This window comes from Symphalangus syndactylus, chromosome 7 (assembly GCF_028878055.3).
Source record: "Symphalangus syndactylus isolate Jambi chromosome 7, NHGRI_mSymSyn1-v2.1_pri, whole genome shotgun sequence".
In the NCBI taxonomy this organism is placed as follows: Eukaryota; Metazoa; Chordata; class Mammalia; order Primates; family Hylobatidae; genus Symphalangus; species Symphalangus syndactylus.
Window position 1 is genome coordinate 50,049,004 of NC_072429.2, and position 22,016 is coordinate 50,071,019.

Consider the following 22,016-nt stretch of genomic DNA (forward strand, 5'->3'; position numbering starts at 1 on the left):
GATGAAGCTGGAAACCATCATTCTCAGCAAACTAACATAGAAACTGAAAGCCAAACAACACATGTTCTCACTCATAGGTGGGAATTTAACAATGAGAACACATGGACATGGGGAGGGGAACACCACACACCAGGGCCTGACGGGAGGTAGGGGGCTAGGGGAGGGATAGCATTAGGAGAAATACCTAATGTAGATGAAAAGTTGATGGATGCAGCAAACCACCATGGCACATGTATACCTATGTGACAAACCTGCACATTCTTTACATGTACCCCGAACTTAAAGTATAATAATAATAATAATAAGCTGTTGTTACATGAACAGAGAGGAAGATAAAGCAGTTAAGCAGGATGGACAGACAACAAGAGTTGCAGGGCATCCTGTCCAGTTTCCAGTTCCTAACTCTAGTAACTCTTCCTAGGGCCCAGCACTTTTCTGCTCTTGGGTTCTGTGAACTGACCCTTGTTATTCATTAAATTTCTCCTCATCCCTACCCAAGCTAGCTTGCCACTGAAAGATTCTCATTTAACATATTCTCTTTCTTTTGCTCCTTTCTCCTCCCCCCAAATACTTAAAAGAGCAACCTTTGGGAACTTTGAGGGCATGGAGCACCTGGGACTTGTCTATCTTCTTTGCCTAATGGATCCAATTTTGGGGTGAAGGGGAATGGGGTAGAAGTGGGAGAGTAGAAGTTGAGACTCCTATTGGGAATGCTCACTAGTTTGGAAATCCACCCAATGTCTGCATTACACATGTTCTTGGCCAGCTGTGGCTCCTGGGATAATTAGCTCTTGGAAGCATCATGATCTGAGCAGAGAACTGTGCCAAGAGGACTAGCCTCAAAGCCAGACATGTCTAAGTTCTATGACTTATAGCCTGAGGCTCCTTTGTTGTATTTCTGATGCAGCCCATATGAGGATTAAAATGACTGGTCTCTGGCTGCAGTGCCCAGCCCAGCATCTGGCACATAGTGGTGCCACTGTCCCTGCCATACATCTTCACTGTGTTCTGACCTACAGAGGAGGAGGGATGCTGAAAAGAGAGATTGATTCTGAGACAACAATGACGTCTGTGGTCCCTCGGCAGGGAAGTGTATATCAATTCTTAGTCTCTTGGAAGCTAGTTCAAAGGCACAAGTAACCCAGCATTTTTCTCTGAGTGGACCAAGTGTTGAAAGCAGGAAAGACTGTTTAAACAGAAGAAGGAAGAAAAAGCTGGATCTCTTCATTTTCCTTATACTTGTAGCTATTCCTTTTTCTCCCCTCTGGGTATCACAATCTGTTTGGGCTGCCATAACAAAATAACATACACTGGGTGGCATAAAGAACAGAAATTGATTTTCTCACAGTTCTGGAGGTTGGAAGTCTATGATCAGGGAGCCAGTGTGATCAGGTTCTAGTGAGGGCTCTTTTCCCGGCTTGCAGGTGGCCACCTTCTTGCTGTGTGCTCACATGGTGCCTTTCTGTTGTGGGTGCAGAGAAAAGAAAGAAAGAGAGAGAGATTTTATAAGGCCACCAATCCTATCAGATTAGGATCTGATAGGATCCTATGCCCTTATGACCATATTTAACCTTAATTATTTCATAAGAGCCCTATCTCCAAATACAGTCATATTGGGGGTTAGGGCTTCTACATGTGAATTTGGGGAAGACACCATTCTGTACACAGCATGGCAGATTGAGAGCTTGGGCATGGGGTGGTAGGGAAAGAACAAAGTGAGTGCATCTCTCCTCTTTACCACACTCATAAATAAACATCAGACGGGAGATAGATGCAAATTCAGGAAAGAGCAAGATATCATCGCTATCCCAGGAGGGAAGAGGCTGTTTCATTTCAAATTATTAAAGATTCAACCGCATGCATGGAATAAATGTATCTCATTTAGGTCTTGAAGTTTTCTGCCTTTATTCTTATTTAATTAGAGCATTTGCTATGTAAAGATCTCATATTTTTGTGAGAAGCATCATCAGCAAATTTAACTCCAGAAGAAAAGTAATTAATTTCAGAAGCAGAGGCTGTCAGTCAGTTATACCTTGGCATAAACCATCCTGCTTGTGAGAGGCCACAGCCTTTGGGGATTTTTTCCTGTTACTTCTGTTTCAGTTCCTGGGCTAAGTACAAGGCATGAACTGTGCTGAAATGGTGGTTATATTGGTTTGAAGTCTTATGGATATTGATGTAATCTAAAGGAACCTGGTAGAAATGGCCAGTTTACCCCCCCTCCACACACACACAGGGATACACACAATGTTTTTGTTCTAACCTTGATGTTTGCTTACATTAGTCATCATGCTTGGTAATCAAAAGCCTTAGAACTTCAGGTAAAATAGCCACAGCAATGAGTAGTAAGGAAAAGCTTTACTGTGAATGTTGAATACAATGAAAGAATTTTTCCATCTGTAGGAGATGAGGATACAGTTTTGCTTCTTTGAGGGACTGATAGGATAAATTATATTAGCAGATTAATTTATATCAATATACTTGTGTATTCTGGGAATAAATCCAGTTGGTTGTGGTGAATTACTCTTTCTAAATGCTGCTGGATTGCGTTTGCTAACATTTTATTTCAGGGTTTTTCTTTTTAATCTACCAACCTGAAGGTTGGGTGTGTGTTGCACAATCACCAGTTTTTGGTCAGATTAGGGAAAGCATCAGAGTGAGGCTAGGTTTGTAAAATGTCAGGTAATTTGAAGAGTACCACGATGAATGAACACAGTTTTTGACAGTCTCTGATGGTCCTGTGTTGTGGGGGTGGGAACAGGAGTCAGCCAAGGGCCTGATCTTCTCAGTTGCACTCGTGGGTTTGCACGTCTCTGATGACCTCATCTGTGCAGTTCCTCCCTATCATCTCCTCTCACAGCATACAGCTCATTCCCCTGCAGCACAAGTCACATTTTGTATTAATAGCTATATACTAATTGGTTCGTTTACCCATTTTTCTGTCCCTTATTGACTTTATGTTTCATAAGGGCAAACCCTTGTTCATTTCAGTCACCAAAATATTACCCAGTACCTAGCATACTGCCTGAACCAAAGTAGGAGCTCAAGAAATAATTATAGAATGAATGGTGGATGTTAGGTGAGATTCAACTTGACTTAAGATAAGCTCTATCACTGTGCTATTAATAGAATATAAGGAATTTATAATACCACTAACAATTTTAATACTTATAATACCTAATACAATGCCTACACATCACTTCACTTGGATTTGACACAGCACCTGATGTGCAACAAATTCAAGTTTTTTCTTTTTGGGACTTTATGAATATCTTTTCCCAAGTATTTTTGATCTGTGCTTGGTTGAATCCACAGATGCAGAACCCATGGGTATGGAGGGCCATTTGTATACTATATACTGAAAGCACTGTATACTAATAAGTTGATATATGTTCTTCAGAGTAATCCCTTCAAAAAGCCCTGTAAAGAAGGTTCACTAACCTCAAATAATTTACCCGAAGCCACCAGGTTAGTAAGCTAGGATTTGAACCCAGGTCTTTCAGAGGCTTCAAAGCCTGTGTTCTTTACAACTATGAAAAATTGTTTTCTTCCTAAAACAAGTTGCAGCAGAGAACTAAGCTCAGTACATTTTCACTAATGTGAGGCCACGTCTTGGTTTATTCATTCCAAATGTAAGGTTCCTTGGGCCAATGTTACATTAACATTTAGAAGGATTTTCACTATATATAATGAAACTACTGTTGCATGTAGAATAAATATGATTGTTTAAATGCCTAAGGAACTTCATTTAAAATGCAGCATTCATCACAAGAAAATAATCCTCCTTCTCCTGCCTTTGTTCATGACAATGTGCCCTGAAAGGCAAAGAGAAAATGGTGGGGCCTCCCTCCCTCCCAACTTCCAGTCCCAGGTCCAGAGCCTGGCAGGTAGGGGCCAGTGGCTACAGAACTGTGTTCCAGTCATGGTAGGAGCTCAGTGGAGAACAGGTGGAGGACTCGGGTTTTTGCACGATGGTGACCAGAAGCCCACCCCTGCATTTCTCCCTCCTAAGACAGCCCTCTCCATCTTGTATATCAGTGATTAGCTTGGGCCAGCTCAAGTAAAGAGCAATTCTGTGGCAGATACATTAATGATTTTTTTCTACCTTGGGGTTGAAAAGGAGAGGGGCTTGGAAAATGAGGATGGTCTGTGCAGGCAGGTTGGATGGAGTTGATTCATGCAGCAATTATTTATTGAGCAATTACTATATGCTTAAAGATGGGGATGCAATCAGGGATGAAACTCAGTAGAGTGGGAGTATCCAAGAAATCATTAGTTTTAATAAGTACGCTTATAACAGGGGCTAAGGTGGAAAAATCAAGAGTACTCGGCAGAGGGAATCTGGCTGCCTTCTACACTTGGGCTGAGGACAGATCTCACTTTAAATTAGTGACATATACACTAAAGCTTGAAAAAAGAGTAATGGGTAGTTGTTACAGGGTAGATAGTACCAGAACTCTGTGCAGAGAGATCATTATGGGCAAATTCTCTGGAGAAGGAAAGAAGTGAGGCCAAAATAAAGCACAGTGGTGGAGGTGGTGTTGCTGTAGCAGGAGTAAAACCAGGGTGCGAGGCAGGAGGCACTGGCAAAGGCTGGATCACTCAGAGCCTTCCAGATCCTACAGAAGACCGTGACTATCAAGAGCAGTGGGCAGCCAATGACAGAGTTTGAGCAATGGAGTGACATGGCCAGATGTCATGGGCACCCAATGACAGGGTTTGAGCAATGGAGTGATATGGCCAGATGTCATGGGCACCCAATAACAGTGTTTGAGCAATAGAGTGACATGGCCAGAATGAGGCCAGAACCTCATTCTTTGCAGTAAGGAGAATAAGCTGGAAGGGGCAAGGTGGGTGTTTGAGACAAGGTCATATTTCACTTTAGAGAGAGATGACAATACCAGGTGGTGAGAAATAAAGATGGAGAGAAAAGGGAGGGTTTCTAATTCATTTTGGGGATGAAATTTCCAGTTCCTGGTGTCTGATTGGATACGGGAGGAGAGAAACACGGAGGTATAAAAGGTGATGTCCAGCATTCTCGCTTGAGCAAGTAATTGGGTAGCTAGAGATGCCATTGTTGAGACAGGGACACTAGGAAAGGGAGAACTGTAAGGAAATATCAAGACTTCATTTTGACTGTGTTTTGTTTGAATAGCTTGAGACATCTTGTAGACCTCTGGATATATTTATCTGGACTTTAGAAGTAAAGAAGGTCTGAGCTGGAAAGTTAAATTCATTTTAGTACAACAAATACTGAATATATACTCTCAGCCAAGCATCATGCTGGTACCAGGGAACTTCCTCATCTTGCTCAGAGAGAATTAGAACCAAGCATGAGACCATATCCTGAATATGTCAAAAGTGAGATATGCACACACTAAAATGGAAAGGGCCCTACAGCTCACAACAAATTGTCACCAGTGGTGGGGAGAGGAGAGAAAAAAATGAGTATGGGGAAAGGAATCCAGGGAAGTTCCACGGAAGAGGCAGAAGTTGGTCCAAGCCTCAAAGGTTGAGGAGAAGGGCAAAGTGTAAAGGAGTAGAAGGAACTCTAGACAGGAAGAAAATTCTGAATCAGGGCAAGGTGTAAGTGCAGAGGAGATAAAGGACACAATGCTCTGTCTAAAGGGCACAGGGAAGATTGGAAGTAAGGCTGGAAAAATGTGCTAGAGCCAGAGTGCCCAAGACCTCAGGTGAGATTAGAGAGTTTGGATTTTGGGACATCTAGTGACTTCCAGCACTTACAGCTCATCAGAATGACTTGGGGGGATGATTAAAGTTTATATTCCCAGGCTCTGACCATTGAAATTCAGATTCTATAATTGTAGGATGAAAATTAGAGACCCCAGGAGGTTCTTGCAGAGCAAATCTGGAAACTGCCATGTGAGAACTGCTCATATCTATGATAGGAGCCAAAAGTCCATGACTACTCTAGCAGTCTACCTCTACCAAGTGGAATCATGCAGTATTTGTCTTTTAGTCCACTTATCAGACTTAAGCATGAGTTTTCTCTAGGTTCATCCATGTTGTAATATATATCAGAATTTCCTTCCTTTTTAAGAATGAATAGTATTCTATTATATACATACACCACATTTTGTTTTTCTACTCATCCATCAATGGACACTTAGGTTGCTTCCATCTTTTGGCTATTGTTAATGATGCTGCTGTAAACATGTGTGTACATGTGGGAGTCTTTAAACAACTCAGGTTGCACTCTAGAACATCCAAATCCAATGAGACCCAGGCATCAGTATTTTTAAAACTTTCCAGGTAGTTCCAATATGTAGCCAAGGGGGTGGGGAACCACCATATAAAAGGAAGTTGTTCACAGTGGAAGCAGAGAGAAGGAAAATAGAGGCAGCTGCACCTTTGTTCTCCTTCCCTCTTTTCCTGCCAAAGTCTTCTTCCAGACCTACCTCTACCCAGGAAAGAAAAAGACACCTTTGAGGTGAGCCCTTGTGATGGTGTAAAAGGCAGTGCATGGGGTGGCAATTCCTTAAATTCCTTCATTGTTCAACTGAATTATGTGGCAGGGACATGAGGTACATGTTAAGGGCAATCGTCTTTTCTTTTCTTTCCTTTTTTTTTTTTTTTTTTTTTTTCTAATTCCAACTTTTATTTTAGATTCAGGGAATGCATGTGCAGGTTTGTTACATGGGTATAAGGTGTGACACTGAGGCTTGGAGTACAAGTGATTCTGTCACCTAGGTAGTAAATATAGTACCCAATAGGTAGTTTTTTAGCCTTCCTCCTTTCCCTCTCTCCCTCCCATAGTAGTCCCCAGCATCTGTTGTTCCCATTTTTACATCCATGTGTTTCCCAATGCTTAGTTATCACCTATATGTAAGAATGTGTGGTATTTGGTTTTCTGTTTCTGTTTTAATTTTCTTAGGATAATGGCCTCCAGCTGCATCCATGTTGCTGCAAAGGACATGATTTCATCCTTTTTATGGCTGCATAATATTCCACATGGTATATGTACCACATTTTCTTTATCCAATCCACTGTTGATGTGCACCTAGGTTGGTTCCATGTCTTTGCTATTGTAAATAGCATAGCAACGAATATATGAATACATGTGCCTTTTTGGTAGAACAATGTGTTTTCCTTTGGGTATATACCCAGTAATGGTATTGCTGGGTCAGATGGTAGTTCTGTTTTAAGTTCTGTGAGAAATCTCCAAACTGCTTTCCACAGTGGCTGAACTAATTTACATTCCCATCAACAGTGAATAAACATTCCCTTCTCTTTGCAGTCTTGCCAGCATCTGTTACTTTTTGACTTTTTAATAATAGTAATGACAATTTTCAAGTGATTTGATTTGCCTAGGTGATTTTTATTCTAAATAGTCTTAACCTGGTCCTTGGTTTCCAGGACATCTATGACCCAAGATTGTGAAACTAGATGTTGCTGGTGCAGGTTTCATGGGAAGGGGACCCAGCTTTAAAAAGCTTGCTTTCCTACAGCAGCCATGCTGAGGTTTCAGGCTAGGAGGAGGAAAGAGAGCTAGACAGGCAAGGCAAAAGCAGCTGTAGAAGTGCCGTCCTGGGTTACCAGAGATAAGTTTCTGAAGGTGGCTGCTGGGAATGAGAATGCCTACATGCAACCATGAGATCAAAGGAACCTAGAAGGGTTTGCAAGCAGTCCTGGAGAGGACAGAGGTGAACACAGGTTAGTTATTTTATAACCTACTGAAGCCTTCCTAGATGGACAGCTGTTGCTGATAGGGTTCCCAATCCATTCTAGTGAAGCACACACCACTTCAGTGGAAGACTAATAATTCACTCTGACTATGATGGTATAGACACAACTGCTATATAGCTAGAGAACTAACTTTTAAATTCTCCATTCTTTTCTTTCTCTTTTTCCTTTTTTTTTTGAGATGGAGTCTTGCTCTGTCGCCCAGGCTGGAGTGCACTGGCGCGATCTCGGCTAACTGCAAGCTCCGCCTCGTGGGTTCACGTCATTCTCCTGCCTCAGCCTCCCGAGTAGCTGGGACTACAGGCGCCCACCACCATGCCTGGCTAATTTTTTTGTATTTTTAGTAGAGACAGGGTTTCACCATGTTAGCCGGGATGGTCTCGATCTCCTGACCTCATGATCCGCCTGCCTCAGCCTCCCAAAGTGCTGGGATTACAGGCGTGAGCCACCGCACCCGGCCCATTATTTTCAATGTAATAGTTCTACTTGGGAGGAATTTGTCTTTCCTAAGTAATTTTGGAAAGTTCAGTTGTGTTTAATAAGGAATTATAAATCAACTAGTCTTACATTATTTTGTGCTCACATGATTATGTTGAGTTAATCCCTCATATATAATCAAGAAATGAATTTTCCCCAATTGCTTTTTAAAAAATGATCACTACACAGCCCAATGCTCCAATTCCCATATTTATATGAAAGTGAGAGAGAAAACAGATCAATATTTATAATTTGCTACAAACACAGTGGCTTCTATTGAGACACAGGCAGAAAAGGGTAGAGTACAGAGAGGTAGAGACTGCCTGAGAATGAACTTGCTGCATCTCAAAACTCTACAGGGAAAAGCAATGAACCAGAGCTACATTAAAGAAAAAATACATCCTTCCAAACCAGGCACAGAGTTGCAAGATGGCTAGGCCAGTGAGAAGAGCATAAATCCGATGGGAGAAGAACAGCATACAAATGGCCTAATTCAAACTCCATGCATAAATACAGCCTCCTGAATAGTATAGGCTAGTGGTTGATATCCAGGGTCCTGAAATCCTCCAGACCTAGGATTAAGCCCCTGCTCTGTCACTTAACAGATCTTGGGAAGGTTATGCTCTCTCAACCTCAGTTTTCTCATCTGTAAAATGATATAAAAGTGTCTATAATTCAAGGACGTGTGAATTTGAATGGGTTAATTCATGTGAAGTACTTGTACTGAGAGGTGGTCTGTTCCCAAATGCCTCTCAGAGGAAGCTGAGATTTCCTTCTCTGGGGCCCGCTGTGTGCAGGTTTTTGGTCTTGATAAAAGAAGAAAATGCTGTTTCGGTTTCATCCTATACTTCCATTTTCTAGTATTTTGAAGATGCTCAACCTCATTCCTAAGATAAATGCAAACTAAACTACCCTTAAATACCATTTTTCACCCATCATATTGGCTAACATCCTAAAGTTTGATAACACACTCGGATGTAGAGGCTGTGAAGAATCGGGTCCTCTCAGACTGCTGACTTGAATGTGAATTGGTATAACCACTACAAGGGTAATTGGCAATATGTCAAAATTACAAATGCACAAACCCTTGGACTATGGACAATGTTAGTAACTAAAGAAAATTTTTCTAAAATCAAAAGACTAGAAATAACTCCAATGTCTATCAATAAGAGGCCATTTAATTAAATTATGTTTCATCCCTCTAATAAAATACTTTGTACCTGAATAAAGACAGTTCTTTTTGTGTTCATATGAGAGTTCTCCAAGATATATTTTAAATTATAAAATAAAGATACAGATCAATATGTGTAATATGCTACATTTTGTGTAATAAAAAGGAAGTAAACATGAATATCTATTCGTATTTGTCTTGAATAACCATAAAGAAATTTTAAGGCTGGGTGCAATGGTTCACACCTGTAATCCCAACACTTTAGGAGGCCCAGGTGAGATTGCTTGAGCTCAAGAGTTTGAGACCAGGAGCAACATAGTGAAACCTCATCTCTACAAAAAATTAAAAAAAATATAAACTAGCTGGGCATGGTGGTGTGCACGTGTAGTTCTAGCTACTCAGGAGGCTGAGGTGGGAGGATTGCTTGAACCCAGGAGGTCAAGACTGTAGTGAGTCATGATTTCACCATTGCACTCCAGCCTGGGTGACAGAGCAAGACACTGTATCAAAAATAAAATATTTATACCTTTTTAAATATTTTATACCTTTTTGAAGTTTCAAATCATGCAATTGAATTCTTATCAAAAGTTAGTCAAGTAATAATTTTAAAATTTAATTTTCTTTTTTTTTTTTTTTTTGAGACGGAGTCTCGCTCTTTCACCCAGGCTGGAGTGTAGTGGCGCGATCTCGGCTCACTGCAAGCTCCACCTCCCGGGTTCACGCCATTCTCCTGCCTCAGCCTCTCCGAGTAGCTGGGACTACAGGCGTCTGCCACCACGCCTGGCTAATTTTTTGTACTGTGGTCAGCCTTGTGGGATTAAACCTAGTCTTGTTAGAGTTATCATGGCCCACTCTCTGTTTATTAAAAGACATTTTTCATATATTTTTATGCTTCCTTGTGTCCCAAACCTTGTTTACTTTGAGAGAAGTAAAACAAGTACTGCTCTCCCTGGAAGGAGGCAGGATTGCTCATCAGATGGGGATAGAACAGTGCACAGAATAAACCTACTTTCTGACCCTGTCTCTTCCTGTAGCTACTTGATTTTGACCTTAATTGGACAAGTTGCCTTCTTTGCCTGTGTGCCTCAGTTTACCATTCCATAAACTAAAGATATTACTCTAGAATTTTTTCCTTTCAGTTATTCAATTTTAACATGAATATCAATGACACATGCCAGTGCCCTTCTCCACTTAACGTCTCACTTCCTTCAATTTCCTGACCACATTCTTCCTTTTTCAAATATTCAATAAGAATCTATTATGTGCCTGGCATGGTGCTAGGTGCTTTGGAATTCAAAGATGAAAGACCAAGTCCCTGCTATCAAAGAGCTCATGGTCTAGGGAAGGAGGAAGGCAAAAGACAATTATAATACAGAGGGAAAGTTCCATGATCAACTACATCCTACCCACAAGGCTCTCAGAAATGAAGAGTGCCGATATGACCCAGAAAAGCATGGAGTCCCTTGGATGTTACACTCGCTATATAAGTAATATATTTACTTATTTCCCCCACAACCCAAGTGTTCCTGCTGCCTTAGGCATTCTTGGCTCGTTGCCCTTACTGTTTGGCTCTTTCTTGGGGAAATTTATCCTTTCCTTTCACTTCCTCTCTGGATTTATCCTAGAACCCCGTAACTGGTCTTTACATCTACCATTTCTTCTTAATCCAGTCTATCATATATGCACTTGCTAGGCAAATACGCCTAACATACTTCATTCCATTTAGTTTCCTGAATGATCAGTCTCTGAATATGAAGGTGGCAAATGAAGAAAATGCATGGCAAGCTCTGCTATCTGGTATCTGGCTAATCAGAGCCCTCCTTTCTGTGACATTTCCACAGATCTTCTACACAATGACACATGATGAATGGTGGCCTCACCCCCAGACATTCTAAGATCTGGAGACACTTCTTTAAAAAAAAAAAAAAAAAAAAGACAGGGTCTTGCTTGCTTCATTGACCAGGCTAGAGTGCAGTGGTGCAATCTCGGCTCACTGCAACCTTCACCTACTGGGCTCAAGCGATTCTCGTGCCTCAGCCTCCCGAGTAGCTGGAATTATAGATGCCTAACACCAGCCCGGATGATTTTTGTATTTTTAGTAGAAATGGGGTTTCACCATGTTGGCTAGGCTGGTCTCAAACTCCTGGCCTCAAGTGATCTGCCTACCTCAGCCTCCCAAAATGTTGGGATTACAGGTGTGAGCCACCGTACCCAGCCATGAGACACCTCCTTAACATCCAAAAAAGATATCTGTTTCATCTTAATTTAGTGATACACATTTTATTATATTCTAGGTATATCATATGTGTAGTACCTCTTTGTTAACTAGTGTATTTGATTAACCTGGAAACCCCATTCCATGACTTTAAAAGCTGAGTTTATCCTACTTAATTAATATTTTTGTTCCATAAACAGTGCTTAAGATTGTAGATTTGTATATTTTGTCAATGGAAAAACAAAATTGATTGTGATTTTAAAAATCAGAGATTTGTTATAATACCTTATATAAAATTTATATTAAGTTGTTACCTTTCCCTCAAAAAAAAATTCAACAACAGATAAATAACAACTACAAATAATCACCAAAAACAAATCCACACAGACTAGAATAAACATCAATGTAATCACCTGTTCAGGAAAAAATGCAAAACAGTTGGGCAAATTGCTTAGCAGATTATGCAATGGGTGTCTGGGAATTTTAAATGTGTCTCAATGGAAGCACAAATATTTATCTTTTCTATTTCTCAGTATAATATATAGTCAATAAACATTTTTCTCTAATGTACAAGCCACCTGTGGTATCACTCATTGGAATTTACTTCATTTGTGAATCCTTTCCCACTGTCTTGTGATTATTTGCTTCTAACCTGACAATTGGGGTCCAAATGCGATAAAATATATTTTCTCCTTTTATACTTTGGACAGTGCCCAGTGTACCTCAGTGTCCTGCCAGGTACTCAACATAGAGGAAAAAAAAACAAATAGTTTCACCAGAAAGCTCAGAGAACCACAGAATTTAAAGAGCAAGCAGGACCATGGCTCCATCTTCATTTTCCAGAATTTCCCTTACTGGAGAATATAAAAATGTCCATTTAAAACCACTCTTAGGAAATGAGGCTTTTTTTTTTTTTTTTTGAGATGGAGTTTCGCTCTTTTCACTCAGACTAGAGTGCAGTGGTGCGATCTCAGATCACTGCAACCTCCACCTCCCGGGTTCAAGCGATTCTCCTGCCTCAGCTTCCCAAGTAGCTGGGATTACAGGTGCCTGCCACCATGCCCTGCTAATTTTTTATTTTTAATAGAGACCGGATTTCACCATGTTGGCCCGGCTAGTCTCAAACTCCTGACCTCAGGTGATCCTCCCGCCTTGGCCTCCCAAAGTGCTGGGATTACAGGCATGAGCCTCCATGCCCAGCGGAGGCTACTTTTAAATGTCAAAATTGTAAGTTACTGTTTAGTTTTCAGTTCCCTATATTAGCCCTTGTGTCCCCATCTTTGAGATCAGAAACTTGTTAATTATCCCTTGGCCAGTGCTTCTGGCACCGATGCATGCTTAGGGGGCTCCTCACTCCCCAGGAGGTTTGCTCTGCCCCTGAGCAGACCTGGGCTGGTGGGAGCCTCTTGGCGCTCTGCCCAGGCAGAGGTTTGGAGGTGCAGGGTCAGCGCCTTCTCTGTGGCTACTTTCCCTCTCTCTGCTGAAGGTGATTTGATGGGAGAGGAGTCCCGTCCTCTGGCAGAGATCAGTGTTCTTGCTTCTGATGTCCCAAATCTTCCATGTTGGCCACTTACCTTACTCATAATTCCTAACCTGCATATGCTCCTGAAGCACATGGGACAGACATCTGGCTTACAACTGTCTTGGGGGTCTCATTCTGCTTGAGCCAGCAGGGCCTGGCTGCCTACTTTTGTTCGCCTCGTCAGGCCCCAGAATGATAAAAGTTTGTTCTGTGTTCAAGTGTTTCTAGAATATTAATACTGTAATATTCTTCATGATATTTGTCTTACTACCCACCCACCCTTCATAAAATCAGCCAGACCTGGACAATAGCAAAACAGGTATTTGGGCAATTATTCCTGTGCCTATTCAATTTCTTCTTTTTACGTCCCACTCAACAACATTATGTAGCAGCAAAGAGCCAATCCATGGTCTCTCACTGCCAAAGTCTTCTGCCTCCTTTTAAATGTCTTTATGAAAGTCCCTGGTCATATTTACAATTTTTTACATTATATCAAAATAGAGGAAACTAACTTTTGATTTTCCTTTTTATTTGAGTCATGCCCAGGTCTGAATTTAACTAGGTGACTTAGGGATGTAATATGTTCATGCTTGGAAAATAACTGCTGATTCTGTTTAGAGGGTCACTGAGCAAGGCTAATGCTATTGCCTAATCTCCAGCTTCATCTGTTTCCATACCCCCGAAAACAATGTACTCCAGCTAGATACAATATATTCAGCAGAATGGTGAAAATCTCTCTCATTTCCAGGTCTTTGCAAAGGGTATTCCCCCTGACTTAAACACCTCCTCTGCCCCTTCCCTGTTGCCTGGCAAACTCCTCCCTCATCATCTGCGACTTCTGAGCATAGTCATTTGTTCTTCCACAAAGCCTCTCCTAATCACACCCCTAAACTGGGTATAGTGAGATTTGCCACATATTGTTATCGCTTATCTGTTTCCTCTGCTAGAGCTATAATCTATGGGCCTCATGCTGTGCCTGACTTGCTCCCCCTTGTGTGCCCAGTGCTTAGTACACGGCCTGACATGTAGCAAGCCACAAAATGAAGATTGGAGGACAAATGGATGAACAGATAGATGAACAAATGAATGAACAAGTGTACCATACCACTATGTGCCTGATTATGATTTAGTCAGTATCTAGGATAAATCATATCTATTAGCATAGTTAAGGAAATATATATAGAACATCTGTTGAGTGAAAAAAGCTAGTTCTTAAAAAAAAAAGCTAGTTATAGCCAAGTATAGAAATTTCAATTTTTAGAGAGAGAGAAAGCATGTTTATCAAAATGTTAATTCACATCAGGATAGGGAAACTGGGGGAAATTTTATTTTTACTTTCTTCTTTATACATTTCCATAATGCTTGAATATCTAGTATGAGTATAAATCATGTTTATAATAACTCTGTCACTAAACAAACCTACTAATTTGGAAAAGATAAACAAATGCAAACATTTGTGTTTTGTTCTTCTGAAGGCTGCAGGATAGAAGTGCAGCTATCTGAGATCCAGAGCCATGAGAGGGTAGCAGCACTTATCAGAGCTTTAGCCACAAGATGGGGTGTGCAAGCCTATGGGGATGTACAGGAAGTCGCATTTACATGTAATGTCTGGAAAGAAAGGGTTTTTCACATGCCTCATACACTCTTCTTAATTAGGAGTTCTTAATTAAGAGTTTGTTTTTCTCATATCTGCAGGAGATTTCTGATAGTTTCCAGTTAAAAACACCAAGAAATCAAGATGAAAACAATGACTGTTTCCTATTGTTTGGTAGTCCTTCATGTTGTCTGAAAAATATGTAATATCCCAGAGGCGATATCTCAACAGCTATTGTTTACATTTTTAGCTTTTTTCTTTCTCCTTATCACCACCCTCAAAATAAAATGCAGATAATCCTGTCTGTGATTGGATACTGGAATTGAGGCTCTGGAATCTTGTCTGTATAACCCTACACACTAGGCTATGGCCGACTTTGCATTTGCAGCACCCTCTCACTGGCAATAAGAAAGCTAACGATCATCAAATAAGATGGAGACTGGAAATTCACCCTGTATGTAACCACAAAAGGAAAAAGAAAAGCAAAAAGAAAACCTAATTGTGCTTTAAAAGGGCAATAGCTAAATAAAGTTTACTGCTATCCTGTTACGGAAAATGAAATAGGAATTTAAAAGAATGAGCCAGAACTCTCTTACCAACATGGGGAAATACCCAGGGTATATTGTTGAGTATGAAAAGCAAATTGCAGCATAAAACATATTGATGGCTCTATTTATAAAACAAACACACACACACACAGATTCATGGTACTATATCTCTTTTACAGAAACATATGTATGTAAGTGCATAGCAAATTCTGGAAGGACACACTAAATTGAAAACGTGCTACTTTTGAGTAGAATAGCAGACTCTTGAGTGAGAACAAGGATTGAGATCAAATTGAGCTTAGTATTATTTAAATTATTTGAAATTTTTAAGGAGAATGTATGCATATATTATATGTATAAACAAAAATTAATTTTTACAATTAAATAGCATTTTTAAATGCCTTAATATTATCTAGCACAAAGTACAGATCAAACAAATGGTAGTTGCTTTTATTATTTTAAAAAATAAACAAGCAGTGTTGATTTAATTAGCCTTAAAGGTGCTAAATACATTGCCAAAATTGGCTTATGTGTGTTACAGATATGTATTAAGGGCGAAATTTTATTTGCCCATTTATGTACTTTTAAATCCAGGTAGAAGAGAAGAGAGAGAAAAATAATATAAGATTAGGCAGTGATGTTATCAGTAAAGCAAACTGCCTCTGAGCTTCTTAAAGAACATACGTTTCTACTGCAGCCTTAGCAAAGTCACATTCCATCTTGGCATCCCTCTTAATGGGCCATAGAGACTGAAAGAGTATTTTAAATATTCCAATCACTTCCCAAAGGAGCTGATATGACATTTCCACAGAAAAGAAACTTACACCGTATTACCTCTTAGAAGTATATAAGCTCACGACTGTACAATTTGATAATTGAGAAATCCAATTGGCTCTCTCTGAGGCAGGGAAAATGGATTTGAGAGGAGATGGAATTTGGGCAATGACTTTCAGCCAGCCCGGTCAATAGCTCTAAGAGGCCAGATTGATCGCAGGCAAGGAGTGAGCAAGCAGGTGGAGAGGGGATGGGAGTAGATAGGGAGAAGCCGGGTTTCTGGTTGGTTGCTTCTTGCTGCTGTGCTGCAAAGCCCCTGAGGAAACTGATTCAGCTTCTTTCCTGCTGAGCCCCTGCATCCAAATATTTCCCTTTCTCCAGGATAACATTCCCCAGGCCTTGAGTGCTTTCACCCTGATAGGTCAGGATAAATTATGACATGGTGGCTCATGTAATTTGTTGTGTATAATAATCAAGACACTGAACTGTGTGAATAATTTTTTCTTAAATAAATTGAGATTCATGGTTAAGTTTTAACAATGTCTTGCTCATCTGTCTTTTAATTTGCTTTCTTGAGTGGGTGATAAAGTTCTACTATCTGTCTTATCTATACTCTATACTTGAGGCCTAGAAAAGGCTGAGAACTTCTGATGCGGAGAACAATGTGAATTTCTCTCCTGTCTTAGTCCATTTTGTGTTGCTATAAGGGAATACCTGGGCTGGGTCATTTATAAAGAAAACAAGGTTTATTTGGCTCATGATTTTGATGGCTCGAAAAGTTCAGAATTGGGCATCTGTATCTGGGGAGGGCCTCAGGCTGCTTCCACATGATGGAAGGTGAAGGGGAGCTGGTGTGTGCAGAGATCACATGGCCAGAAAGGAGGCAAGAGAGAGTAGGGGAGGAGCCAGGCTCTTTTTAAAAACCAGCTCTTCTAGGAACTAATAGGGAGGGCATTAAGTGATTCATGAGTGATCTGCCCCCATGACCCAAACACCTTCTGTTAGGTTCTACCTCCAACACTGGGGATCAAATTTCAACACGAGGTTTGGAGAGGACAAATGTCCAAACCATAGCACCTCGTAGCTTGATTATCTACCTGTTCTGAGGCCAAGCAGACCATGATTCACATCCTTACTAGCTGTGAAACCTTAAGCAAGTAGTAAAAGCTATCTGAGATTTACCTCCTTCTCTGTCCAACAGGGGCCCTGAGGCAGCCCTGGCAGAACATGGTGGGCACTCAATATTTAGTTGTTCCTGCCCGGTGGTAAGCATGCCCAGTTGGACCCACTGAGCAGCCCCTTGTCTGCCCACATTTTGCTCCTGACTATTTCCCAGATGGCTCAGTAAGTCATTTCTTAATAAACTCCAGTGCTTTTTATGTTTTTATTTCTCAGTGTGAATTTCATGGTGAGTTCTTCCTATCTTCCTCTAAATTCTATACCGTCCTGATTAATTCTCCTGTGTCTGATTTCTATAAGACCATATATACTGTTCTTACTGGGGAACATTGGTGACAAGGGTCTGGAAGGGTTCCCCCTTATGGGACATGAGGTTCTAATTACCAGGTTTGACTCATGCCCTATTGAATATACCTGAAATTCAATAACTTTTCCAAATAGTCAGTATAGGTATACGTCTTGGGCCCACTTTGTGGCACCAGCTCAGAAGGCCAATGTATCTGGGAACTCTGGCTAGAATGAGAGGCAGTTTGATCATGTTGCCTATATCCTAATGTCAGAAATAAGAAAATTTATTGGTGAAATATTTATATCAAGTGGAGCAGTAGGGCAGTTTGGATCCTGACCCACTGCCATTGGATTGCACCTCTCCCTATCTCCCTGATGGAATCCTAAAAGAGAACTTCCACTTCTAGGCATGATGGAATAAGACAACCTCCCTCTCCTAGAGAAAACCAGTACTAATCCTGGATATGATACAAAACCCAAGTGCCTAAAGATCCTGGAAAGTAAACAAAAGCAGACAGACTGGTGGGGAGTGCATGCTAGTTTAGATGAGGGAGCCAGGGAGCTATATAAATAAGTTTCCACCTCTGAGGCTTATAGCCTAAGGCTAAGCTGAATACACAGAGGCAGACAGGGTTGCATGAAAAAAATGTGTAATCTTTCCAGCCTGGGGAACCAGAAAAGTGAAGCTGGGCAATTGAGCTGGGTGATGAAGAGAAGAGTGAGAGACCCTCAAAAGAGAAGAAAAGCCAGACAGGAGATCCCCAAACTCTGCCTACCCACATCTCTGTATAACCCCTAAACTATTCAGGCATGGAACAAATTTACAGCAGCTAACCTGAAGACAAAATGTCTTCTTTAAGACCAAAGCTGCTGCCTGAGAAATAGAATTTGCAAATTCAAGCCCAGCCAAGAAAAATTATCTGCTGAAACAAAGGACAAAGGAAGCAACACCCACTGGGTTAAAAACAAGCAGACAAACCCCCAAAAGCCAAGATTCCCAAATCCTCCTAACTTAACATTCATAATGTTCAGGATATAATCTGAAATTATCTGACATTCAAAGAATTAAAAAGATGGGCTGGGTTTGGTGGCTCATGCCTGTAATTCCAGCACTCAGGGAGGTGGAGGCAAGAGGATCAACTGAGGCCAGGAGTTTGAGATCAGACTGGGCAACATATTGAGAGACATTGTGTCTACTTAAAAAAAAAAAAAAAAAGAAGAAGAAGGAGGAGGAGGAGGAGAAAGGTGAAGGGGAAAGGGAAAAAGAAGGAGAAGGAGAAGAAGAAGAGCAGGAGGAGGAGGAAGAGGAATAAGAAAGAAGAAAGAAGGAAGGAAGAAGGAAGGAAGGAAGAAAGGAAGGAAGGAAGGAAGGAAGGAAGGAAGGAAGGAAGAAAGAAGGTAAAATCAGTCAGGTGTGATGGTACCAATTTATATTCCCAGCTACTCAGGAAGCCATCCTTAGCTGAAGCAGGAGATGGCTTGAGCCTAGGAGTTTGAGGCTACTGTGAGCTATGATTGTACCACTGCACTCCAGCCTGGAAGATAGGGTGAGACCCTGTTTCCAAAAACAAAAACAAAACCAAACAAACAAAGCGGATGGAGCACATTCTCAAGAGAAAATAGTAATTGAGTCCTAGACTGAAATGAACCAAATGTTGAAAGTAACATAAAAGGATTTTAAAGTAACATACAAACATTGTAACTATTCTTAAAAAGTAAACCCAAACATATTTTCAAGAAAGGAAAATCTCTGCAGAGAAATAGAGATAATAAAGCAATGAAGATTAGAGAACTGAAATATATAATCTTAAAAATTAAAATAAAAATTCATAGGATGGACTTAATAGTCAAATGGACATAATGGAGAAAAAAGTAAACTCAAAGATAAAGGAACAGAAATTATACAAGGTGAAAGAGAAAGAAGAAATATTAAAAACAAAATAAACAAAATCTATGGATCTGTTAGATAATATTATATCAAACAGTAAACATACATGTATTTGAAATGCCATAGGAGAAGAGAGAGTAAGACTGCAGAGAAAATATTTAAAGTAAATAATACTAATGATAAAATTACAAATAAAATCCCTGGTATACAGATATTAAACAATACAGTTCTAAATAATCTTCTGAAAAAAGAAATCACATGAGAAATTGGAAAATATTTGGACTGAGTGATAATAAAAATATGATATCAAAAATTTTGAGTTGAAGGCAATGCTTATAGGGAATGTTGTAAGTTCATAAGGCTATATTAAAAAAGAAAGAACTTAAATTGATGATCTAAACTTCTATCTTAAAAATCTAGAAAAAGAAAAGCAAATTAAACGTAAAGCAATCAGACAAAATGAGATAAAGACAAGAACAGTTAATAAAATAGAAAATAAAATAACAATAAAGAAAAAAGAAATCAAAGCTTGTTTTTTGATATCAATAAAACTGATAAAATTTCTAGCCAGAATTATCAAGAAATAAAGTAGAAGAGTAAAAAGGGAGATATCACTACAGAGCCTTCAAATATTAAGCAGATAATAAGATAATACTATGAGTAACTTTATGACAATAAATTTTACAATCTAGACAACAATGGGAAAATTTCCTGAAAAACACAAATTTCCAAAACTGACCCAAGAAGAAATAGAAAACTTTAACAGATTTAGCTCACTTAAGAAAGTTGAATTTTGTAATATAAAATATTTCTGAAGACAAAAAACTCCTGGCCCTAATTGTTTGGTTGGTGAATTCTATCCAATATTTAAGGAAGAAAGAATATTAATCTCTCTGGAAAATCAGAGGAGGAGGAATACCAACGAAGTTAATTGATTAAAAAATCAATCAGTGCAATTTATTATATTAGTACAAAACATAAAAAAAACACAAAATTATTTCAATAGACGCAGATAGCTCCCACCCCTTAATTTAATATTCTTTTATGGTAAAAGCTTTCCAAAAACAGGGAGCAAAAGAGAATTGTCTAAACCTAATCAAGGGCATCTATGTAAACCTATAGCCAATAATGCAGGGCTTAATGATACCTTCTTAAAATGATACACAAGGCAAAGATATTGTGTCATCAATTCTATTTAATACTGTACTGAAGGTCCAAGCCAGTGCAATACAGCAAGATAATTAGGTAAATGGCAGATTGAAGAGCAAGAAGTAAAACTTTTATTTGCAGACATGATTAGGTATGAAGAAAACTTTACAGACTGCCAAGAGGCCGAGCAGTACTTTTGATAGCCTCATTGGAACTGGGAGACAAAAGTTTTGTCCAAGGTCTGGCAAGGAAGTGGATCCTCCCTGATAAATCCTCTGTGCTTAAGGTTAGACTTCTAAAGGGTTCTACCCTAGGAATAGTGATAAATGAGACCTAGGCAAGCTGTCACAGAACTTCAGTTCAGCTTCAAATATTTCAGTCCCAAAAATTGGTTTAAAAGGCTCTGCATTACTAGCGTCACTAGAAAGCTGGCAGAGACAAAAATCAATTCTTCCTGAAGGAATATATCATCTTAGCTTTCACATTATCTCTACACTTTTTGTGCATGCAATTACCGACATCCAGTAAAAAAATAACCAGGTTCATGAGAAAATGAATAAGAGCATATAGAAATAACAGACAATACAGAGACACCCAGAGAAGCTCCACATAGCAAATTTTAAAATAATTATGCTTACTACACTTGAGGATTTAAAAAAAAGTATGTGAATTCTTACAGAGAATTAGAAACTAAAAAAAGTAACATAATATATTTGCAAAAGAATCATATAAAAATTATGGAACTGAAGAAGCTGAATTTAAGAATTCAAATGAATGGGTTTAAAAAATTAGACATATTTAAAGAGAGAATTAGTGTGCTAGAATTTAGGATAAAATATTAGTAATAAAACACTAAGAGACATAAAGATGGAAGACACAGAATAGAGAGAAAGAGACAAAAAAAGACAGTGAGATGGTCTAACACACATGCAATTGAAGTTCCTAAACGAAAGGAGAGACAAATGGAACAGAAGCAATATTTGAAGAGAAAATGACTGAGAATTCTTTTTCCAAAGCCAATGAGACATTGAAACTTAGATTCAAAAGGCACTATGAGCCTCAATCATGATAAACTGAAATCCACACATATACACATATTAGTAAAACTTCCGAGAAAAAAGAGAAAAGTCTAAAAAGCAGCCAGAATTAAAAACAAAAAAAAACACATTAACCTTTATAAGAGCAACAATTAGACTGAGAGCTGACTTTAACAACAAAAAAAAAGAAAGAAGAAAATAACTGGAGCACTAGCTTCCAGACACCAAAAGGAATACAGAGCAAATGAAAATGGTAAACATATGTATAAACATAATAAATATTAAGTGCAATAAAAATAGCTTTTATAGCAAAAAAAGAGTAGAGGTTACAATCCTAGTCTCTGACAAAACAGACTTTAAAACAACAAAGATCAAAAAAGAAAAAGAACGGCATTACATAATAGTAAAGGGATCAATTCAACAAGAAGAGCTAGAGCTAACTAGCCTAAATATATGTGCACCCAATAGGG